This window comes from Pinus tabuliformis, chromosome 7 (genome assembly GCF_031772625.1).
Source record: "Pinus tabuliformis cultivar Carrire ecotype Pingquan chromosome 7, CPIR1, whole genome shotgun sequence".
NCBI lineage: Eukaryota > Viridiplantae > Streptophyta > Pinopsida > Pinales > Pinaceae > Pinus > Pinus tabuliformis.
This window is the reverse complement of record NC_142293.1, coordinates 1,478,910,545-1,478,918,848: the sequence shown is the minus strand read 5'-3', so window position 1 is coordinate 1,478,918,848 and position 8,304 is coordinate 1,478,910,545.

Here is an 8,304-nt window from a genome sequence, read left to right as displayed (position 1 = left end):
TCTGGTCTGCCAATATTGCATCGCAGTGTTCTGTCATGTTAACAAGGCCTTTAGTCGCTGAAATTTTCTGATTATGATGAACGATGGACCCTAGACACAGGATTTTGTTGTGTTACAGTTAAATATCCCCAGCGGGTCCGTGATATGGCAACCTCAACGTTTTTCTATGTCAACAAGACCATAAGAGCCTCGCAACACTTGCCTATTGTGATTTGCAATATGGCCGACAAGATATAGCCTGCCATGTGGAGAATTTTTCGCTTAATTAGCAGATTTTGGAGTGCGAATGGGATTTTTTGTTGGTTTTGGAGCAATTTGTGGAACAAATAGTGGAAGAACTGGGAGAAGTCATAACTTCTTCATTCCTTATCCAAATTGGATGCAAAAAGATGCTGGATAGCCATTTTTTAGGATTCTAAACTCATTGAGATAGGTTTCAGAGGCATTGGAGCATTGTAAACACACTTTTGTTGTAATTTGAGCATAATAGAGAGGCCCAAGCATTGGAAGCTGGATCAAGGAGACGTAGCCCAGGAGGGGTGAACTCCTCATCAAATCTCTGTGTTTTGTGTTGCATTTTGATGTTATTTGCTAACATTTTGCTGTTTTTCAGCATATGTTTTATGTTAATTTGTTTCTAACATTTACATAAGAAACTCTCATGGGTATCAGTTAATTAAGTAAAAGTATCGAATCCTTAAGAACTTGATAAGCATCTTGGGTTTTAATTTGAATGGGGAATTAGCACAAAATTACTAATGTTCTCCATTTCAGATCAACCACCACTCACCTCTAGGGCCTACCCGGTCAATATTAGGGTATTTAAGAATTTCCATGCTTCATCATGTTCCTCTACATTACCTAGGTCAACTTCCTGACTTTACCAGTGAGTTACTAGGGGTACACATTCCTTACGAGGTTTTACACTCATATACCAACTGAGAAAAACCAACCAATAATAGATCCATTATTGTTAGATCTAAGACTTTTGTAATCCATAATGTAGATATAAGTCTTTAGGATTAATCAAATTGTTAAGATTTGGTCAACATTTCTAACCAACTAATGTGGTTCATCCTTAGGATGGTTAACAATCTGAACTTTCACCGCTCAGACATGTCTCAATACAATAGAGAATACCCAAGCCTTTTAATGGCTTCAACTACAAGTAATACTATGAGTCACCAATACCAGGTGCCCAAAACCACAAATGTTAACCATAATTGTTGACAAAACCTCAACTCCACCACCAAGACAAGCTTATCTAACAATCCCCCCTTTAAACTTGAATTTTGGTTTTCCTTGGCCAAAACTAGCCAAATCGGCCAAGTGACCCAACAACCACCACTCATCTCCAGGCCCTACCTAATAAATGTCAGGGTATTTAATAATTTTACATGTTGTCCTAGATCAACATGCTCCATCATATTACCACATGTGTCCTGATATCATCTAGGTCAACATTCAAACTTTACCAGTGATCTACCAGGGATACACATGCCTTACCAGGTCTTGCAGTGGTATACGATTAACATGAAAATTTTCAACTCCAATTTTTATTTTTTAATTGTTGCCATCATTCACCACAACTTACTTCCACACAACTTTCTCTCCTATCCTACTCTCATTTCCATACCACACATAACCATGCATTAAAAAAACACTACATCTCGCATCTCACCTTGTGAGATGACTATCAACTTCTAGCTTGTAGAAGTCACTCTTATAGCTGTGTGTTTGGAGAATTCTAGACTTGTGCAACATATACATCTCATATTCTTGTCTCAAACAGATCCCTTGAGTAGACGGGGTAGGAAAACAAGGTCATCACAAATATTGATGGTCGCGGACGATTTCACCGACACCTCACCAAAAATCTTCGTTTGAGCACTATAGATCTTGGCCTCTTGTCCTATTGTTAAGATCATTCCCAAGAAGTCATTGAAGAAAGGATGAACTTCACTTGTCATTTCAATTTTCACCATAGTAATCCACCCGTCACACTTGCTTGCAGCCTTGAAATGAAAAAAATTTACATTAACGAATAAAACACCACCATTTTAAACCAAGAAAATAATCTCTCCTTCTTCATGGTCATCATTATGGTCACCATTATCTCTTACAAACGTTTTTATTACCACAACGTATCACTTGAATTTATCTATTTGACTAGCTCTCATTTGCTTCTATTCTCCTCCACCAACACCACCTCCTAGTAGCACTTGGCCTGCTCATGGTGCTCCGTGGCTCTATCACAATGTGTGGCTTTCACCATCCTTGCTACATTTAGTCACGTAGGCATTTCCCATAGCCTGCTACAGTTTTATACTCATATCTTAACATATCTGCAGGATTCTGGCTAGTGTGTATCTTTTCGAACTTCAACTGTCCATCTTCCAACGCTGACCGTATGAAATGGTACTTGAGTTGTATATGTTTAGTCTTGGAATGAAATGCAGAGTTCTTTGCAATATGTATGGCACTATGGTTGTCACTATATAACCTGACCAACTCTTGCTTCTTACCCAACTCATCCAGAAACCTTTGTAACCAAATCATTTCTTTACTAGCCTCTATAGCAGCAACATACTCTGCTTCCGTTGTTGAGAGTGCAACAACACTTTGCAATTTTGAGACCCAACTAATAGTTGTTCCACTTGCAATAAACACATACCTTGTTGTGCTCCTCCTATTATCTCTACCTGCCATATCTGCATCAACATATCCCTGTAGAGCAATGTTTGAACCACCAAGGCATAATGTTTGATTTGTGGTAACTCTCAAATACCTAAGAATCCACTTCACCGCCAGCCAATGTTCTTTTCTTGGATTTTTCATGTACCTGCTTACAACTCCCACTGCATGTGCAATATCAGGCCTTGTGCAGACCATTTCATACATTAAGCTTCCAATTGCTGATGATATGGAACTTTAGACATATGATTCATTTCTTCCTGAGTCTTGGGACACTCCTCCCCACTTAATTTGAAATGGCTAGCCAAAGGTATACTAACTAGTTTTGCATTCTTCATATTAAACCTTTTCAACACCTTTTCTATGTACTCACTTTGAGACACTGTTAATTTGCAATTATTCCTGTCTCTAGTTATTCTCGTACCAAGGATTTGTTTTGCAGCACTCAAATCCTTCATTGCAAATGAGTTCGCCAATTTTCTTTTGAACACATTTATTTCATACATGTTAGAACCTACAACAAGCATGTCATCTACATACAATAACAATATAATATAGCTGCCATCATTTTGCCTTTTGAGATAAACACAATGATCAGAGTGGCATCTAGTATAACCTTGTTCAGACATAAACCTGTCAAATTTTAGATACCACTACCTTGGAGCCTGTTTTAATCCATACAAGCTCTTCTTCAACCCGCACACTAGTTTCTCCTTCCCTTTTACCTCATATCCTTGTGGCTGCTCCATATATATCTCTTGCTCCAAATCCCCATGGAGAAAGTTTGTCTTTACGTCTAACTGCTCAAGATGCAAATTTTCAGCTTCTACTAGACTTAAAATAGTTCTGATTGAAGTCATTTTAACAACAGGAGAAAATATCTCATCAAAGTCTATACCATTTTTCTGTGAAAACCGTTTCACCACAAGTCTAGCTTTATACTTTTTTCTACCTCCATCTTCTTCCTTCAACTTGTAAACCCATTTATTATGCAATGTTGTTTTCCCTGCAAGAAACCTGACTAAGTTCCAAGTCTGGTTATGTGCTAAGGATTCCATCTCTTCTTTCATGGCTTGCTTCCACTTCTTCCTGGTTTCTACTTGCACTACTTTTCATAACATTCTGGTTCACCAGAATCAGTCAACAATACATAATATAATGAAGGAGAGTATCGTTCAAGGGGTCTACTTATCCGGGTAGATCTTCTAATACCACTTCCAGGTGTTTGAGGTGCTTGTTGCTAGTGTGGTTGTTGTTTTGGCCGTTGATCATTATGATTTTTAGGCACCATCACTTTTTCTGTGATCTCATCAAGCACTGTGTATTCTCTGTTTTCTTTTTCTTGTTTTTTCCTGCAGTTGATCATTATACAAAACCCTTTCATTGAATATGACATCTCTGCTCTTAATGATTTTGTGTTTTTCATAATCATAAAATCGATAACCAAAATTATTAACACCATATCCAATAAAAGTACATTTCTTTGATTTTGCCTCAATCTTTGTTCTATTTTCTTTATTAATGTGGACAAAGGCTTCAAAACCAAAAGTTTTTAAAAATGAGTAGTTTACCTTTCCATGCCTCCTCTAGAGTACCACCATCCAAGGAACTTGAAGGTCCTCTATTTATTAGATAAACAACCGTATCTACAACATCTTCCCAAAATTGTAAAGGCAATCCTACATGCAATCTCATGCACCTTGCACGCTCCATGATTGTCCTATTCATCCTTTCTGACACACCATTTTCTTGTGGTGTTCTTGGAACTGTCTTCTCTCTACGAATTCCATTCTATAAACAGTACCTATCAAACTCTTTGCTGCAATATTCACCTACATTTTCTGATTTAAGACACTTCAACCTTTTTTCTATCTCATTTTCAACCAAAGCTTTCCATTTCTTGAAAGTATCAAATACATCATATTTATTTCGAATACAATAAATCCAGGTTTTTCTGGTTGCATCATCAATAAAAGTAACATAATAATAAGAGCCACCAAGAGATGATACCTGAGCAGGTCCCCATACATCTCTATGCACAAGCTCTAATTTTTCGCTCTTCTTTTCTTTCCCAACTCTGAGGAATTTGACTCTCTTTTGTTTTCCATAAACATAATTCTCACAGAATTTTAAATCAACATGCTTCAAGCCTGGCAAAAAATTTCTTGAGTGAAGTATTTGCATCCCCTTCTCAGTCATGTGCCCGAGCCTATGATGCCACAATGTCGTATCTTCTCCTGTAGATGTTAAAGCATTAACAGAATTAGAAATACCATTGCATAAATACATGTACCAACCTTTTCTCCTTTTTCTATTACCAGGGATCCTTTAGTGACCTTCCATGTTTTATCTGTAAAAGTAGTCACATAGCCTTCACCTCCCAACTGCCCTGTTGAAATAAGATTTTTCTCTAGATCTGGAACATGCCTTACCCCCTTCAATAGCCATTGATTTCCATTTCATTATTTCATGAAAACTATACCCATTCCAATGATTTTACAGGGTTTATCATCACCCAATCGAACCTGTCCAAAATATCCTTGAACATAATCTTGAAAATGTTTCCTATCAGGTGTGACATGGAATGAGGCCCCTGAATCTACCACCCAGGCATCAATAGTATTTTCTAAAGAAAGAATCAAAGCATCTTGCAACACATCACCTATCACATTCACTTCATGATTGTTTTCTTGTTGCGCGTCTCCTTCTTTTCCCTTTCGAGACTTGCAGTCTTTCTTCAGGTGTCCATTCTTTCCACATTTCTAGCACACTATCCCTGATCTGGACTTGGATCTTCCTTTCCTTGACTTATTGCAATATCCTGGGCTTTTTCCTCTTTTGCATTATTCTTCCCCTAGTCTCTGTAGTCAAAGCATTACCTGATGTCTCACCGGATCTTTTCCGTCGCATTTCCTCACTAAGGATTGCATCGACAACATCATAAAACTTTAAAGTACTAGATCCAGACATAGAGTTACTAATAGCCATAACTAAACCATTCCAACTTTCTGGCAAAGAGCACAAAAATAATAGAGCCCTAACTTCATCATCAAAATTTACCCCTACAGAAATTAACTGACTTGTAACTGTATTAAATTCATTTAAATGATCAGCAATAGACCCACTTTCTGACATTTTCACATTAAATAAGTGCTTCATAAGAAATACCTTATTTGAGGTCGAGGGTTTTTCATATATTTTGGTTAATGTTGACATTAAACCCTCTGTTGTCATTTCCTTTGAAATATTAAACGCTACCAATGCCGCTAGGCACAACCATATTGTTCCAAGCACCTTTCTGTCAAGAATATCCCATTCTGTGTCTGTCATACTTGTCGGCTTCTTTGCCTTTCTGCTCAATGGTTGGTATAAATCTCTCTGATATAGATAATCTTCCATTTGCATCTTCCACAACTGGTAGTTTTGGTTGTTAAATATTTCGACCCTAAACCTACCATCTTCCGCCATTGCTCCCACTCGAACCAGGAACCCTTTTCTCCTGCAAGTTTATCATCCAAATAGACCTTCGGCTCTGATACTAGTTGTTAAAAAATTATATATTATAGAGCAACAGAACACATAAAATATATTAAAGAAATACAAACACAGAAAACACATCAAACAAGAGAGACACAAATATACGTGGTTCACCCAATTTGGGCTACGTCCACAAAGAAATAGTCAATCCTTCCTTTTATATTATCTAGCAAACTGAAGATATACAACCTACAGCATATCCGTCGTAATTCCCTCTTTGCTCTCACATAATCTCCTCTCTCTTTCTCACACAGAATACAGATATACATACATGCAATACAATTCCCTCATATATAGCGAGGGGTTGCCTTCTAGGGAAAAAAACCCTAAATTAAACATAACGTCTACCATCAAATCTCTGCCTAATGAACGACCCAAATTCACTATGAAATTACAACATTTTACAAGGCAATTTCACATCTATTCTTAGCTTCGAGGGCACTACCCCCGATCCCCCCGTTGGGAGGGGGCTCCCAAAGGTCGCAGTCGCCCCCCCCCCGGGACCCCCTTGCAACGGATATTTTACGGGCGCCATTGCCGCCACATTACGAACTGGGGTCTAATGTGGCGATACCTCTAAATAAAGAAGATAATCAGGCTCCACACCCAACAAAGGGTTCCCTGCTACATTTCATTGTTGATAATGGGAGCCAAAAGAACCTCATTTCAGCAAAGGTCGTGAAGTGGCTGGCTTATTGACCACAACACACCCACAACTGTACACCATCGAGTGGCTTCACCAAGGACAGGATCTTTGTGTCAGCCAGTAGTGTCGCCTTCCATACATCATCAAGCCCTTCACGGATGAGGTATTATGTGATGTTTCTCCCCTTGATGTTTGTGATTTATTATTAGGCCAACCATACTTGTGGAAGTGACATGGTGTATATGAGTCAAGGCCTCGCAATGTTATTGTTACCTTGGGTAAAAATTTGTACAGGATACCAGAGGTAGCACCGCTTACCACCATCTCTTTGGTTACTGCAAAACAATACAGTAATCTCATTTCCAAAACCGGGAAATTTGTTTTCCTAATGATACACCCTCAGCGAAAGAATAAGACAGTGGCCATGACCTCCAGATAGGGACCCTTCATATGACAAGGTTGTGGAGGAGTAGGAGGACATCTTCACCTCCCCCGCAAGGGTCCCTCTACACTGTCACATCAATCACTCCATCGATCTAACCCCAGGTGCGACATTTCCCAATGGACCAATCTACTTGCACTCTATTTTAGAGAAAAATGAAATCACAAGGCAGATTTAGGAGCCACTGTACTAAGGTCACATCTGACCAAGTTCATTGCCCTGTGGGAGCATGATCGTGTTGGTACAGAAGAAGGTTGGGACTCAGAGACTCTGTATTGACTATCGGGCATTGAACAAGATCAATGTCTGGAATAGGTACTCGATCCCATGGATTGATGACCTTTGGGACCAACTCAATGTGGAAAAATATTTCAGCAAGATCGACTTGAATTCCGAAAATCACAAGGTACCAATTGAACCCTCTGCTGTGTGGAAGACTACCTTGAAAGCCATGGAGGGACTTTTTGAATGGCTGGTTATGTCGTTCGGGTTGACAAATGCTCATGCAACCTTCACGAGGCTGATGGATGACATATTCCGACCATTCACCAACTCATTTGTAGTGGTATACCAGGATGACATCTTGATCTTCAGAAAGATTTGGGAAGAGAACCTCCACCACATCCGATATGTTCTCCAAAAACTACGGCAACACAATTTGTGTGCCAACTTGGAGAAATGCACTTTTAGCATGACCCAAGTTCAGTATCTTGGATACATTATTGATGAACAGGGGGTGCATGTGGATCCAGCTAAGATCCAAGTCATTTGGGATTAGCCAACCCCAAGCACTCTGATAGAGCTCCGTAACTTTCTGGGTCTTGCCAATTTCTACCAGATGTTTGTGTTGGGGTTCTCTCATATCACTTGGCCCCTTTAGTCAAGTCACCAACGGAGGAGAAAAAGAAAAATTATTTTGCTCTGAACCTAAACATAAGGCATTCACAGAATTGAAACATTGCCTCTACTCTGAACCAGTGCTCAC